Source organism: Rhinolophus ferrumequinum, chromosome 25 (assembly GCF_004115265.2).
Source record: "Rhinolophus ferrumequinum isolate MPI-CBG mRhiFer1 chromosome 25, mRhiFer1_v1.p, whole genome shotgun sequence".
NCBI lineage: Eukaryota > Metazoa > Chordata > Mammalia > Chiroptera > Rhinolophidae > Rhinolophus > Rhinolophus ferrumequinum.
In genome coordinates this window covers 8,372,217-8,388,317 of record NC_046308.1, presented here as the reverse complement: position 1 = coordinate 8,388,317, position 16,101 = coordinate 8,372,217, and the positions used below count along the sequence as shown (strand labels likewise).

General features: G+C 53.8%; 1 protein-coding gene across 1 annotated transcript in view; it reads left to right on the top strand.

Moving 5' to 3' along the window:
- The window catches only part of RBM19 (RNA binding motif protein 19), a 136,053-nt gene extending 120,619 nt beyond the window's left edge, over positions 1–15,434 (top strand). The window contains exon 25 of the mRNA XM_033098146.1: positions 10,968–15,434. The gene's annotated coding sequence lies outside the window, so the exon portion shown is untranslated. The remainder of the gene's footprint in view (positions 1–10,967) is intronic.
- Positions 15,435–16,101: the final 667 nt, after the last annotated feature.

The window sequence follows — 16,101 nt, the reverse complement described above, 5'->3', positions numbered from 1 at the left end:
CCTCATGCTGTCTCCTGCCTCCCCAGGGCAGCAGTGGTGTGGGGGAGCTGACCCTGGGTGGGGCAGGTAGCGCACACCCTCCTCTCCTCGCCCCTGCAAGCTGGGCTCAGGAAGGAAGGCCCGGCGTGTGTTGGGACTCGAACTCTAATCTCAAGGCAGCTCGAATGAAAAGCATCCAGTTTCTTTCCCCTGATGAGGCTTCTCTTATCCAGCACCTACTTGCCGTAAACCCCTAATGTGCTCTCTCATGTATTTTTCTTAATTTTTAATAATCTTCGCATGCCATCAATCCCTGAGTGAGTGTCACGGCTCAGTATGGCCGTGGACAGTGCCAGGCGTTCCCCTGGCGTGCTAGGGCTCCAGGGTGGAGAGTGGGGGTGATGGGGAGACGTGACACTCCCTTGAGTACAGTCGGTGCCTGAGGACTGAGCCCTTGGCCTCAGCCTCTGGGACCTGGCGGAACCGCAGAGCCCCGGGAGAAGCTTGAACCTAAAACACCTTGCCGCACGCGCCCAACAGATGTTTGCTGAGCCTGCTGTGCACCAGACCTGGCCCTGGTGCTGGGGACGACACTCCCCGGCCTCGAGGAGCTCGCGGTGGGAGGCGGGCCGACAGACTGCCAGCAGACGTTCTTTTCTCCGGTGCCCCTGAGGCTGCTTTCTCACAGGGTGTCGGAGGGCTGACGGGGTCTCCCTGAGGAGGTGGTGTGACAGCAGAGTGGGAAGGAATGTGTGTGTAGCGTCAGGAGCAAGGCCTCTGGGCTGGGAGCGTGCCCCGTGTGCTCAGGGGAGAGGGGGAGCGGGCAGTGGACTCCACTGTGCAGGCTCAGCTTGGCTGCCAAGCCGGGCCTGGGGAAGGGGCAGAGCAAGCTTCCATAGCTGTACGTTGAGAATTGATGGCAGAGGGACAGGGACACGAGTGCCGAGGCCCTTGCAGTCATCCAGGGTTGATAGTGGTGACTTAGACCAGCAACGGAGGTGACAGGCAGCCAGGTCCTACATATATTGAGGGTGGAGCCCAAAGGTTTGGCTGTGGGGTGTGTAATGCCAGGGGTGACACCATGGTCTGGGGCCTGAGCCAGGAAAAGTCAGCATGTGCGAAGACAGGCCGACTGCAGGAGCTGGCTCTGAATGGAAGCAAGAATTGGATTTTAAATCTGCCACGTTGGAGGTGACGGTTAGCCATTGGGAGACAAAGAGCTCCCTGGAGTATGTGTCTCAAGTTCAGGAGAGAGGGCTGGACCAAAGGCACAATAGGAAATCGTCTGTTTTTCTCAGAAACTTAAGAAGCAACATGGGGAACTCACAGCCCTGTGTAGGCAGAGCTGGGAAATCCTAGCCCGAAGCTCCTAAGTTTCAAGTTCATGTTGAAGCCACTTCTAGATATTTCCAAACCTGTGGCCACAGGACCTCTTTTCCAAACAAGTCTTATGCAGAACCCAACCCGGAAAACAGATGAAGCAGAAACTGCTGTTTACAGTCTGGGTCTGAGGCCCAGCCCCCCACCTGTTCACCCTGCCCCTCAGCACCTGAGCAGTTTGCAAACCACTGACCTAAACATGCCTCACAGAGCGTGGGAGGCAGGCTTCCATGGTACACGGTGATTTACACAGCCCACGAACTTTTAACTTACTATAATTTCACCAAGCTCTAAGGAGGAGGTAAAAATTTGTTTTTAAAAAGTGAATTGGTGTAAAGAAAATGAAAAACATGAGCATAATAAAAAGAAGTGGTGAGGAAGGGACATAAATGATCTAAACCAGGGCTTGGCAAACTGTGCCTGCGGGCCAGATCCAGCTGCTGCCTGTTTGTGTAAATAAAGCTTTATTGGCACACAGCCACACCCACTGGCTTACAGTTGTACCCAGGCTGCCTTCCCACTGCAGCCACAAAGCTGAGTGGTTGCAAGAGAGGCTTTATGGCCTGCAAAGCCTGAAATATTTACCATTTGGCCCTTCATGTCAAGTTTGCCACACCCTGTTCTAAAGCAAGCCCCTGGTTTTACAGCTTAGAAAGCCAGGCCCGAGAGGGCGCGTGGCCTCTACAAGGTCACACCATGGCAGAACGCCCCATTCTGTGCCCTTCACGCCCCACCATGCTTTCCTGCATAGACCGGAGCCAGGCTCCCTGGGCTTGCATCCGCGCTCAGCCACTTACCCTGCAGCGTGACCTTGAGCCTCGTGTCCTTACCTGTGAACCGAGAACACCAGCTGTACGGACTGACTGGGGATGTGAGGATTAAATGAGTACTCGGTGAGCACTCACCGAGTAACAATTTGCTGTTGTTAGCCCACCCCCACCCCCCAATGTAGAGGAGTGTCCCCCAAATCCCTGGAGGCTCTCCCCCGTCACCCACCACCCAGCAGCCTGAAGTGCTCCAGCACAAGCCTCCAGCCCAAGACCTTCTGGCGAAGCGGCAGAATTAAAGGGGCCCCGCAATCCAATTAGAGCATCGCCAGGAGCCAGGGCCGCGTCCCCTCCAGCTTCCTTAATAAACCCCACTTCCCCTTAATTGCAGCTTTCATTGGAAACGACCCACTGGGGCCGCAGCGCCCATCCTTGGGTGCAGGCCAACAGCAGACATTTTTCTGTTGTGCAGATTTCCGGATGGCAGCTGCTTCTGCCTTCCCAGGGAACTGTCAGGAGCCCTCCCTTCTCCCGGTCCCCAAAAAGATTCCAGGCGATATCACTGCCATCTCATATGTCTTCGTGTCACCCTGCCATTTACAGAGCGCTCATAGTCACGAGCTCAGTTGCGTCTCGGCTGAGTCACAAGGCAGAGACTGTCACCCTCACTGCACAGGTGAGGAAACAGGCTCGAAGGATGAAATGCACCCCATGGCTAATAGTCCGGGAAGGTGCCAGAAGAGGGCAGGCCCCCTTCTCTAGGCATCGCCACTGGCCACGGCACCAGTCAGAGCCGCCCTCTCCCCGCCTCGGCTCTGCGGAGGAAGGAAGGAAGCTTGGTAATGGTGGGCCGCGTGGGACGTCACTGGAAACACTGGCTCTGTTCCTGGTTCTCAGGCTGTTCCCCAGAGGAGCTGGGATGGGAGGCTGAGTGGGTTGGGTCCAGAGCCCTAAACCCCGCTCCCCTTCTAGTATTTCTTTCTATTCTTGAGCTCAGTTGCCCAGCTCTCACAGTGTTGGTGTCTCACCGCAACAGTTTCGAGCTGTGAGATAACTTTGTGGACCCCAAAATGCAAGCCAGCTTCTTTATCTGGTGCTCAGCCAAAGAACAGTGGCCGAGTTGTCCTTGCAGACAGTGTATTGGTCACAGTATGTTTCCGCTGCTGTGACAGCCCCAAATATCAGTGCTTTAAGTAAGGTACACGTTGACTCTTCTCATGGGACAGTCGGAAGGTAGGCAAGCCCAGCCCGAGGGGCGCTGCACAGTGGCAGGGACCTGGCTCCCTGTGTCACCTCCATGGCTCTCATCACACGGCCCCAGGAAGGTTCCCCACTGTGCCAGGACCCAGCCATCGGGAGGGAAGGACAAGGACAGGGCCTGCATGGTCTCACATCACGTCTGTGCCCCGCCCTCTGGCCAGAACAGTCACGCGGTCAAACCTACCTATGAAAGATGCCGGGAAGTAGGCTTTCTCTGGGGGGCCCGTCTGCCCCTCTAAAATATGGAGGCCCTTGTGCTTCAGGAAGCAGGAGAGCGAATGTAGGAACAGCTGGCAGCCTCTGCCACAGATGGAGTCAGGCTGCTGCCTGGGTCTTCCTGGGACGTTTTCAAGGTCAACTTGAGTGTCCCTGATTTGCACCTTTCCAGCTGACCTTAGAACTTAAGTTCACATGAGTGTCATGCACAGGTCTTCAAATTACTTCCATAGATTCTTCACCTAAGAAGAGTGTAAAGCTCACCGTCTTAGACCCAAGCAGTAGTTGTCAGTGAAAACCCCAAAGAAGCGCGTTGGGGTTGCTGCTTTCACAGAAAGACGTGTTTGCTACCTGCCCCATTGGCCAGAGTAAGTCATGCGGCAGAGCCCAAAGTCTGCGAGGGAGAGGATCGCCGAAAGGCATGGACGTGGGATGGAAGGGGGTGAAGAATTGGGGCCCTGAATGCCGTCAGATGTCCCACGCACCTCGTAAACATGCCTTGCATCCATGCCCCTCCATGGGCACCAACTTCGCGCCGACCCCCACCTGTCGCCTTGATTTTTGGGCCACCTTCCTCTCCCGTTTCCTCTGCCCCTTCCCACTGGTTACCACCCACTTGTCCTTCAGGTCTGAGGCTCTTCCTCTGAGCAGTCCCACTGGCTCTCCCTGCACGTTCTCCCTGGCCCTCTGTCACCAACTAGAAGCCCTTTGAGGTCAGGGACCAGGTCCTGTTCACAAGTGACCACACAGGGGAGGTACCCACTGAGTATTGGCTGGAAACCAGGTTGTCCCTAGAGAAACAGGAAATTCAGAGACTCCTCATTGCCAAAACCAGGGAAATTATAGCCAGGCAGGTGAGCCCAGGTGGCACCCATCCAGCCCCCGGGTGTGCGTGGACCATCAGTTATTCCCTCCTCCTGAAAGATTCTGTGCCTGTTATCTCCACTGCTGCCTTTAAGAGGTGCCCCGGCTTCTTCAACAGCCGGAGCCAGTTCATTCCGGTTCCCGAGACTCAGTGTGTTCACATCCTGTTTTCCCTGGGAAAGGTTTGAATTCAGAAACCGGGGTTGGGGGTCTGGCGCCGTTTCTCTGCATTCTGTTTCCTCTCCGTTCTCTGAGCCTCTTGCCACCCAGGTGGTGTGGCCTCGTTTCTGGGGAGTGAGGGGAAGAAAAGCACCTCCTCCTGTTCCTTCTCCTGGAAGCCTAGACTTTAACTTTCTAGGGACTGAAAAGCAACCCCAACTCCTGCGTCTGTCTTCTGTTCAGTGGAGTGCGGGTCTCCCTAGAAGAATGTGTCTGTATCTAGCCTTTCCGCCCCCACTCAGCAACGCCGCTTTCAGCGTGAGCTGGGGGTGAAGGGGGTGCAGTCAGCGTGTGCATTCTCTCTTGAGTTGACAAGTATTTACTTTTACTTCATCTTGCCTGGTGTCGCTGTCGGGAGCAAAAGCCACTGGCCCCTCCAGACAAGGATACTTCCCAGAAACCCAAGCCCTTGGGGGTGAGAGGTTAAATTCTGCCCTTGAACCCAGAAGCACAGGCCTGAGAATCATCCCAGCCTCGCTTCTGCTTCCCGGGTTTGAGTGTCTGCACCTGCTTCCTCTGAAACAGGGAAGAGACCGTCCCTTCCAGGAGGGTAACAGGCCTCCAGGAAATGAGTGCCAAGCCACAGTCCAGGGGTGGTCCGAGCTTTACTGAATGCCGCCCTGTGCCCGGCACCAGATGGTGAGCCAGGGGTACAGGCCTAGGCCCCCATGGAGCTCAGCCCCAAACACCAAAATCAAGATTACAGGCTCCGGTGTGTGAACAGGGACGGCACAGAGCACCTTGAGAGCAGTGGTGGGGCCGACGCAACGGGGTGCTGGGAAGGCATCTCTAAGAAGTGATTTTCCAGCTGCAGGAGGAGCGGGAGGCTCGGGCGGGAGGAATGGCCTGTGCAAAGGGGGATCGGTGGGACTTGGGAGCCGAGTCTGGCCGCTAGCCTTCTCCAGCCAGCCCCACCCCCAGCCCCCAGCTCCCAGCCCGCCCCCCATCACCCACCCAGATTGGAAAGCCCTCCTGGCACCTCCCAGTCCTGGCCACCACTGAGAATGGACCACTGTCAGCCAGGGGCTGCTCCCAGGGTGCTGTGTGTCCCCATCTGGGGGGGGCCACCGCTGCATGTCAGGGCTGCTCGGGTCCCCGCGTCCTCACAGCAGCCGCCCCCCTGCTCCCCCCACCCCACCCAGGCAGGGAGTCACGTGGCAGCTGACAGGTTTCACCTCTATCCACTCATGAATATCAATCAGGCCTGGTAATTCACAGTAAGTGGGATCCAGATTGACTAATAAGCAAGGCTTTCACCCCAAACTGGGTCCGGGGATGGAGAATGGCAGTGATGTGCGGCGGCGGGCAGGTGTGGGCACGATGTGATCGGAATCGGAAAACCTGACAGCAGAGCTGCAGACAGCAGGGTGGTCCTGAGGGGCTGTCTGACAGCTTGGGGAGGAGGGGTCCCCTCACAGGCAGTGGCCAGCGCCCTAGGGGCCTGGGAGCAGGCTCTGGGCCATGGGATCCCTGCGGGCTCCTCTCCATCCCAGCTGAGAGCCAGCTTGGCCTCACTGGGCTCTCCTGACCTCGGTTGTGGGGTCCAACCTGAGACCCCAGGAGACATGGGTTACCTGGGGCAGACCCTCATCACCAAGTGAGAAAGACCCAGTCCTGAAGGTCAAGGGTAGAGCCCTGACCCGAGATCGCTTCCTGTGGGAGGTGACCTCTCATCCTCCCTGAGGTCAGGGTGTCTGAATTACCGACATCTGGGTGGGAAGAAGCCTGGCTGCCGGGCTCAAATGCCAGCTCTACAACTTACGTGAGCTCCGTGATCTCAGAACCAATTTGCTTTTCTCTGCCTCAGTCTCCTCTTCTGTAAAATGGGGGTGACTGGAGCACCCACCTCAGAGGGTTCACTGAGCAGGTGATCACCCAGCTGTGCGACTCGGGCCAGACACTGCACCTCTCTGAGCCGTGGCCCCACCTGCAGGATGTAAAGTCCCTGGCACACCGTGGGCACTGGGTAACGGTCACCTCCCTCGGACCCCCCCCTTCTAGCCCTGGTTCATCCACCATCCCAATAAGTGATTGTCGTCGTCATCACTGCCCTCACCGCGGACTAACTCCTTTAATCCTTCACCACCTCACGAGGTGGGCGCCATTATCGCCATCCTCGTTTCCAGTGAGGAAGCAGAAGCCCAGAGAGGTTAGGTGCCTTGCCCAAGACCACACGGCCCGGGGGTTGAGCCAGGGTTGAAACCAGGCAGCTGACTGCAGTCTGGGCCCTTCCCTCCGGCACTGTACCCCTCTGCCAGCCTGGTCTGCCTCTGCCCATTGTGTTTCAAATGTGGAAATGCAGCCCTGCTCCTGGAGGGAGCCACCGCGGGGCTCGGGGCCACCCCTCGCACCTGTTGCTGTGCTGAGGCGAGCCTGTCCAGCCCTCCAGGCACCTCTCTGACCAGTCCTCAGGGCTGCGTCTGAGACCTCACAGCTCAGCCACCTTTGAGATTTAAGTTCTAAGCCCTCAGAATTCAATGACAAAATTAAGTCAAATGATCAATTACTGACTCCTCACCACAACCCTGTGACCCGTGGGTGCTGCCACTGCCCCCCCACTTTGCAGTTGAGGAAACTGAGGCTCAGGGCTGGACTCCAGGCTCAGCAGGGACTTCCCCAGTCACCGAGCTCAGAAGAGGCTGGCGTGGTGTTCCTGCCAGGTCCTTCTGACTTTCAGCCCCAAGACCCCAGCCACCAGCCAAGGCCCAGGAGAGAAAGCCCGGTGCATTTGTGCACTGAGCAAAGCATTGAGTAGAAACTTCCCCGGACCAGGCCCTGGGGTCTGTAGGGAAGAGAGCAGACACAGCTCCTGCCCCTCAGAGCCCGCAGACCAGGTCGGGGGGGCGTCCTGGGAGCGCCCAGGAGGCGCCCAGCTCTGATGGGGCATGAGTGCATGCCTGTGGTCATTTGTGTGGATGGACAGGAAAGCCATGGGACATGTGGTCGGTTGTAGCTTTGCCTTCTGAAGGCTGTGTGCCGCGCACAAGCCCCGACCTCTGCTGGTCCAGACAGCAGCCGGGGCACGTATTCCGTGTCCTCCAGGCACCCTACCCACCACACCAGCTCTTTTCCTGATACAGGACAAAAACAGGTCGTTGAAAAGCCTCAGCCTCTGACCCGGGGAGGGAGGTGTATCTTCACCACAAACCAGCCTGCATTCATCCATGACATATATGTAATATGTCAGGCGGAGGGCTGGAAGTCAGAGCAAGGAGAGGGCGCCGGAAATGAAGGGGATGACCTGACAAGTGACAGTCATGGTACTTGTGTCACTGGGTCCTTGTGAGGATGAACAGAGATGAACTGGCCAGGGGCCTCATCACAGCACCTAGCACATAGTAAGTGCTCAATAAACGGCCTATGATAATGATTATTGGTTTCTTGTATTTCTAGCCATAGTCCCATCGATTCTTAAGCAAATGCCGGGGCAGCTCCAAGTGCCCCAATCTAAACCGCAAAGACAGGCGATATTCACGAGGGAGCGTGGCAGATACATAGCCAACCTGCAGCTGCTGCTAATTTTTATTTGCATCTCAAGCGGGTCCTGTGCCTCGGAGACAGGGAGGCGAGCGAGGGCTGGGTCTGAGTCCTCACAGCCTCTTCAGTGGGCGCCGAGGGCGCTCGCCTCTGTCCAAGGGCTCCCCGTCCTCTCTGCGTCCACCCCCGGGGTGTTAGGGTTGGCCATCGGAGCTCAGGAGGCCCAGCCTCCCAGGAGACACTGGGTAGTTTCTCATTTTCTCCTCGAGCAGTTTCACAGCCCAGTTAAACCTGCAGCGAAAGCTCACTGGAGTGGAGACCTGGACTCGGGGAAGGAGGCGGGTGAAGGAATAAATACACTCAACGCTGGTCGCTGCCCCACCAACAACTAAGAAATAACCAGGAAGAGCTCCAGGGAGAAAGTGATTTACAAATACCAGCCCCAGTCCTTCCCCAGACCCAGCGTGAGTGTTCACCAAATACATAAATATTTCCAGCGCCTAGATTCCACTTAGCATGTTTATTTTGCAAACCAGGCAGCAAACTGTACAAAAGAGACCCTGGCCCAGCTCCTTGTCTTTTAAAGCATAGGTTTGACCCCTAAACCTAGGAGAAGTTTATTTCCCTAAAGTGTAGTTCAGCCACGGAATTCTTCTGATTGGGACACGACAGTGGCCAGCCAGGGTCCGGTCATCTTGTTTATCGGGCTGTGTTATTTAGAGTTAGAAATGCTTCTGTTGAGACCCTCCCCTGACCCAGATTCTTATTAATACTGCCTGTCATAACCGTAAGGGTGGGACTCATGTGCCCATTTTCCAGATGTAGAAACTAAGGCGCAGAGCCGCGTAGTGGCTTGCCTGGGGTGACACAGCTCAGAAACAGCAGCATCAGGCTTCAGGGCCCGGGGTCTGTCTGACTCCAAAGCCATTACCTTTACCAGAAAATACCCTGATGATGGGAGCCCTGAGGGAGAGAGGCCCCACCATGCCCATTATCTCAGAAATGGGCTCCCGGCTGGGCTCCCGGCAGTGCCGGGCCGTGCAGTTCTGACAGCGTCCTTTTACCTTCGGGCTCACTCGTCCCTTTGTAGTAGCTCGCTTGCAATCAGCATGAGCAGCTGGAATGAGATCATCTCTCAGGGCTCGGCCAGGCCCACAGGCAGGGCCAGGTGCCACATACGGGAATCTCCAGGTGCTTTCTCTCCCCACCGGGACCCTGGGAGCCGATCTAACCGGGGGCTGTCCAGGCGGGGCTGCACCAAATCCAGTGTCGTGGGGCCTCAAAGCATCCAAAGCCTCGGGGGTGGGGAGCGAGCCCCTCCATACCCCCACCTGCCTTTGCCCAACAGTCTCCAGCCTCATGATAATTCTCAGCACGGAATCATCCAAGGCAGGCCTGTGGCGTCTCCCTGCACGTCCCTCTGTTGAGCCTCCGTGCCCCTTGCTTTCCCCAGGCCTCTGCTCAGATGTGGCCTCCTCTGGGAGGCGTTCCCTTCCACCGTGTGCAAAGTCGACTCTTCCATTTTCTTCCTGGCACTTGCCACCCTCTGACGTGCTTTCTGTCTGTCTGTCCTTCATTCCTCCTCCCCCTCCCAATCAGGATGCTCCACGAGGCCCGGCGTGTGACCTTGGTCACTGCTGAGTCCGCAGAGCTCAGAACAGAGCCTGGGACAAAGGTGTTTAGATGCTGAGCGAGGAATCTGTTAGGTAGTTAGAGCGGGTTTTCCCTTCTTCAGTCAGAACAATCCCGCAAGGTGAGTCTTGTCCCCACTTGACAGATGAGAAGACAAAGGCCTCGAGGCTGGGTGTCAAGACACTGAAACCACTCCCCTGCTCAGACAGCCCATTTTGCCCTTCAGTGGTGGCCGGCCACCGGAAACGTTCTCCTCCTCCTCCAAGGAGGGACGTCAGACTCTTTGTGAACCACTGCTTTCCTAAAAGAATAAAATCAAACAAGAAGTGGGAAACTTGGGTTGGCCTGCGTGGCTTCAAGCCCCAGGCGGGGCCCAGCCGCTGTCTGTCTGTTCCTGAGTGGAGCGGCTGGGGTCTAGGGTTTTGCTGGCAGACGGCAGGCTAAAGTCTGCGCCTGGACTTACTTAGAATTCAGCCCTTAGATCGCTCCCTTCTCTCTGATGGCTGCGAGTGATTGACACTTACAAATTACCCAGCCGAAAGTGTCGAGTCTTTGACCCCTGAGTAACATCTTTGGCAAGCCTGAGATTTGCCAGCATTTTGTCATCTAATTACTACAAATCCCTTGAAAATTCACTGGCTGGTGAATTTTTAATGCGGGGCAATTTCAATCTGATGCATTGCCCAGATGGGTTCTTGCGTTTCTCCTCTCACTCGCCCTCTCCCTAACTCTTCTCTCTTTCTCTCTTTCTCCATCCCGCTTTGCTTAACTTTAATCATCTCACAAACTTTCGAATGGGTTTCTGGTAGGAGCCCTGTCCTGAGCATCTGGATGGAGCTGCCGGAGGGTGTGAGGTCTTGGCATCCGAGCGTTTCCGTGCCCTGTTCTTTGGAAATGTGCATATAGACGGTCACCAGGATAACACCTCACTCCTGCCTCCCAGACAGTGTGTGGGTCTACGTGCTCCCCCTAGACTCCCCCAAGTAGCACAACAGACTGGGAAGCAATGATACCGCAGCCTCCTTCACAACATACCTTGCGAAGTCGCTTTCCCCAGGCACATGGGCTGGTGACTTTGCAAGGTTGGTTACTTTCACATTAAATCTTGGACAAAGCAAATGTTTCACACTATTATTATTATTTATTTGTTTATTTATTTACCTTGTTCTTTAGATCGTTGGATAACAGCACCCACCAGGGCAGGGGAGAGATGGCTGCCTTTTGCAGAACTGAGAAGAGGCGGCACCTGCATGCTCTATCCTCGCACAACCTCCTGCCTCCTCAGACCCCTGAGGGGGAAGCTAGACCTCCTCTCTCCAGGCACCACACCGACCTACCTGTGCTGCCAAATGAGCTTGGAACTCCAGCCCACCCGAAACCAGCGCTGAGGGCTTGTTCCCCATGGGAGCAAAACTATCTCCAGACCACGAGTGGAAAGGGGACCGGGAGAACAAGACATCTGGCTCCCTTTTTTCTTTTTCTCACGTTTGATATGTATATCGGATTCTTATTTCTAAATACAAAAACAAGGTGCCTTTTAAACTCTGTCCCCACACGAGCCCTCTGTGCGGACCTTTTCTCGATGACAACGCAGAGGGCGAAAACCGCGGTAGCAGCCACGTTCTCGCAGTTGACCTGCTAGAGATAAGTCTCCGCCAGCCCTCTCCACCCCCGCCCCTTCCCCCTATTCAGGGAAAGGAGGTTTTGCTTTTCAGCCCCCATTTCTGGTTACATATGTACACGGCTGATAAAATATTCCACTTCACCCCTTCTCCCCATGGGACCTGCCGTCTTATGGGAAAAGGGTTTGTATGACAGCGATCACGACAGCCTGCGTGTCGCCTGGAAACGGCGGTGGGAGGAGGGGGCTGCTCTCTCCGACTCTTCTTTATTCAGATTCCCTCTTCTGGTTCTGATAACTGCATCGCTGGAGAGAAAAGGCCTGGGCTGCCTCTGTGGGCTCCGGCCGAGGCCCAGATGCTCGTCCTCCCGTCCTTGGGAAGGGAGATGCTTTCACAGTCCCCACGGTTCCCTGCCTGGCAACACCCACCTCCCGTGGACTTCACCTGGAGCCACCCAGACACGCTTAAGTCCGCCCTCCCTGGACACCCTCAAAAGTTGGGGCCACAGCAGAATCTGGTTGGGGGAGGTCCCGAAGAAGCAAATGTGGCTGATGTATAGAACCCAGCAGTTGGAGAAGGGGCTGGGCGTTGTGGGGGGCAGGGAGGGGTCCTGGCTGCTTGAGGTCGTCCAGGAAAGAAGCAGATAAAGCATGGTCTGGACTTCTACCCAGAGGGCAATAGAAGTGATTCAGTAATGTCTCAGCAGACACTGATTCCTGCTTCTCTCTCCACCCACTTGGCTCTCTCACGTCGCCAGTCACATGTAACGGATGTTCTAGAATATTCCAGAGGCAAAAGCCGGGGTGGAGGCAGACGTCCCTAAGCTGCTTTCTGAGACTTCCTTTTACAAAAAGCAACAGCGGATTTTGCCCTGAGTTCACAGGAGCAGGGCCTTTGCACCCAGGTCCCGAGTGACGCCCCTGCCGGCCCCGCCCCCTTCGAAGGGCCTCCGATCAAGGTAGCCGTTTGCAGAGCTCCGTGATAGGCCAGGCACCAGGCTGCGGGGCAGAGCTACAGACCCTGTGCTAAAAAGAGCTGTGACCTGTGGGTGGAGTTAGTAAGACAAAAATGGATTGGCAAAAGCTTCCCATGGGAGGTGGGACGTGTCCCGAAAGACTGGAAGAAGGTGTGGGGTTCAGACAGGAATGCAACAAGCATGTAATCAGCACCTACTAAGTGCTAGGCACCAGGGTGGCCAAGATGAGAGCTACATTGCCCGGCCTTGGAGGGTTCAAGTTTATTAGAAATGACCTTTGCGTGGGGATGACCTCTCAGAAGGAGGGCATCGAGGTGGGCAGGGTAGGGCAAACCACGGTGGCTTTCATGGGCGAGTAACCACACGTGCACTGAGACCCCGCCAGCCGGGCTGGGCGGTTTTTAGGCTGAACTTTTAACAAACAAAAGGTGTGCGTGTGCGTTATGTGTGAATTACAGCCTGGTCCCTCCGTGCTGTGGACCAATTAGCACAAGCTGGCAACACTTGGGCCCACATGGAAAGAAAATGCATGAAAGTAAGAGAACTGTGAATGATGAATTCTGTTCCCTGTCCACTGGTGCTGCCATCTCCAACCTCGTGGTCATCACGACTGAGGAATGAAGCAAAAGGGCTGGCAGGGAACGTGAGTATGTCTTTATTTTTATCATGCCTCAAAATCCCACTGCTTTTTCCTTCTGGTTTTGTTTTACTTCGGAGTGTGTGTGTATGTGTGTGTGTGTGTGTGTACACCCACGCATTTTGCTCCTAACAAGAGTCCTATTAGAACCATTTCAAGTTCTCAGCTTGTTTGAGCCATTGTCCCTACTTGACACCATCTGCCAACAGTTCTGAGACTATCGATATTTTTTTCCTCCTCCCTTTCACATATTCATTCCATAAATATTTATTGAGAGCCTGGCACTGCGCTTTGCATGGGAACATGCTGATGGGACAGAAAGTTCTTACGTTCTTAGGTCTGATAGGAAAACAGGAACAAATAAATGTATCATTTCAAGGAGGGAGGAGGGCTAGAGAAAGGGCCAACCCCAGTGGGATGATCCGGGAAGGCCACTCCAACGAAGTGACATTTAAGCCAAAACTTGAAGACTGGAAAGAAGCCACCCATGCATGCTGAAAATGGAGGTGGACGAGCAGCCGCTCTGGCAGAGAGACAAGCAAATTCAAAGGAAGCAGGCAGACACTGTGCCTAAGGATGGCCAGGGTTCCTGAAACAGTGGGAGACGTAGAGAATGGACTCGAGAGAGATGTCGCCACATAGTGGCTACTGTAGAGGAGGGCTCACCAGTCATTCCAGCAGGGAAGACATAAAGGATGCGGTGAAGTGTGGGAGGTGGGGTGAAAAGAGGATGTGGCAATGCTGTGGGATGACCGTTGCCCATCTCCTTTACCTTTGCGGCCTTCCTCTTGCTTTCCCAGCCCCCCACCCCCGGCAGGTAGAGGTGTCTGGGTCACAGTTAGCCAATCCGACCTAAGCAGAAATCTGCTAGAAGCTTTCCAGGGAAGTTTTTGTTTTCCTGATTTAAAAAAAAAAAAAAAAAAAAAGCTAGCGAAACTGCAGGCCTTCTTCCTTTCTTTTTGCCTTTAACTCAGATGCGATGCCTGGAGCTGCAGCAGCTGTTTTGCAACCTTGAGGGAAAGGCCAAGAGAAATCACAAAGAACGAGGGGCCACTTAATCAACACTAGCTACCTATCTCCAGACTTTTCATTATATGACAAAGAATGGCCCCCATTTGTTTAGGATACAGTTAGTTGGCTTTTCTGTTATTTGTCAAAAGCATTCCTGGGCAGGTAATTGGAGTGAGAGACGGGGGATGGGGAGAGGTGAATAACAATATGGGTGAGTCTGAGTTCAAAAGCAGCAGCCTTGAGATTCTATAATGGAGCACCAGGTGTGGCAGGGCCATCTTTGATGGTAAGATGAACCTACTATTTACTTGAATATCTCTAATTCAAGTTCAGTGTTCATTGGGAAGGGCTAACGGGGAAGTGAATCAAGTCAGACACCGATCTTTATTTTACATGCGATCCTTATCTCCCTCCAAGGCAAGTTTGGTGTACAGACATCAGCAATTGAGAAAGACACTTTCTGGAGTTTATTCATGTGTCCACTGAACCCAGATGGGGAAAGGGCCAAAGGTGATGAAGAGTAAACAAGAGTGAGAAAGGAGAAAAATTTTCTGCACAAGCCCTGAAGAGGCCCTTGTGCTACCCTCAGTTTCCAGGGTTTGAGGCACATTGTGACAATAAATGTTTTGTGGAATAGGAAAGAAAAATTGTAAGAATGGACAAATTCTTTGCACAATGTTAGAAGAAGAAAAAAATTATTCAGTGTTGTGCGTTCCCTCAAGAGGCTCATATAAATTCTTGTTAAGTGAAGGTATGCCTTGAAATAGAAATGATACAATGGCCACCAACTCCAGATTTCCTAGAGTTGAGGTCTCAAAAACGTACATGGCTGAAAGCACCTATTACACAGGACAGAGTTAAGGTGTGAGCCCTGGTTCTAAAAATTGGACAGAGGGCACTCCCAATCCTGTCCCCTTAATCTAGTCCCAGCTGATGTCAAGGTCCTCAGCGAATGACAAGAAACCATTCTGGGGCCAAGAGAACACATCATGCTCCCGGGGAGGGCACCCGTGCTGGATACACAGCTTTCTGCGTAAGGTTTGTGGCATGTTGACAGTCAGTCAAACATTTGTTGTAGACCTACTATGTGCCTGCTGCCCTGGGTGCCGGAATCATCTAAGACCAAAGGATTATTAACATAAAAGATGGATCTCAAAGTAGTGGCTTTACAACTGGGGTACGTGTGTGTGTGTGTGTGTGTGTGTGTTACAAGCAGGAGAATCTGTTTTCCCAAACAACTCTCAATATGTAAAACAAAAGAGAGACTACCTGATTAAAATGCTGGGTGGGGGGACCATGTATTCCAGCCCTTTCCTTTCTCCACCTGAGATAACCCACTAGAATCACTGGGCTCCACAATACAGAATTTGAAAACTCTTCAAAAAAAAAAAAAAGCTAATGTTTATTGAACACTTCTTATATGCCTGGCACTATTTGAGCATATTACATTTATTAATTCATTTAATTTTCCCCATAAAGTGCAAGCCATAACTGGCCATTTCACAGATGAGGAAACAGATTCAGAGAGGTTAAGCAACTTGCCTAAGGCCACACAGTAAGTGGCAGTGCTGGGTGAGGAACTGTCTTGTATCTGTGTGTGTGTATGCATGAGTGTGTATCTGTGTACATTTTTATAATCATGGTGTTTGCATGGAAAAATGGACACCAAACCATTAACCGTGGTTACTTACAAGGTTGAGAAAAACAGATGGACCTTTATTTGCTAAACCTTTACTTGTAATGTTTGAAATTTTAAATCAAATAAAACAGAATTTTTTTTAAAAAGTCTGTAATACTTTTCTTGCCTACCTGTGGAGCAGGCCCTGAGTGTGTGACCCTGTGAGTGTGTGTGCATGTGTCTGTATGGTGTGGGTGTGGCAGGGAGAGAAACTTCCAGAAGGCCACAAGCTGGGCGGACAGTGGCCCGGGTCCTGGGCACCATGAAACTGGACTGTCAGGTGATACTGGGGCACTCACAGGTGACTCAGGACCACGCTCACTCCCCCGCTGAAGTCCTCTAGGTATGCACCGACATGAGGGCGGGCACAGGGGGTACCCCCA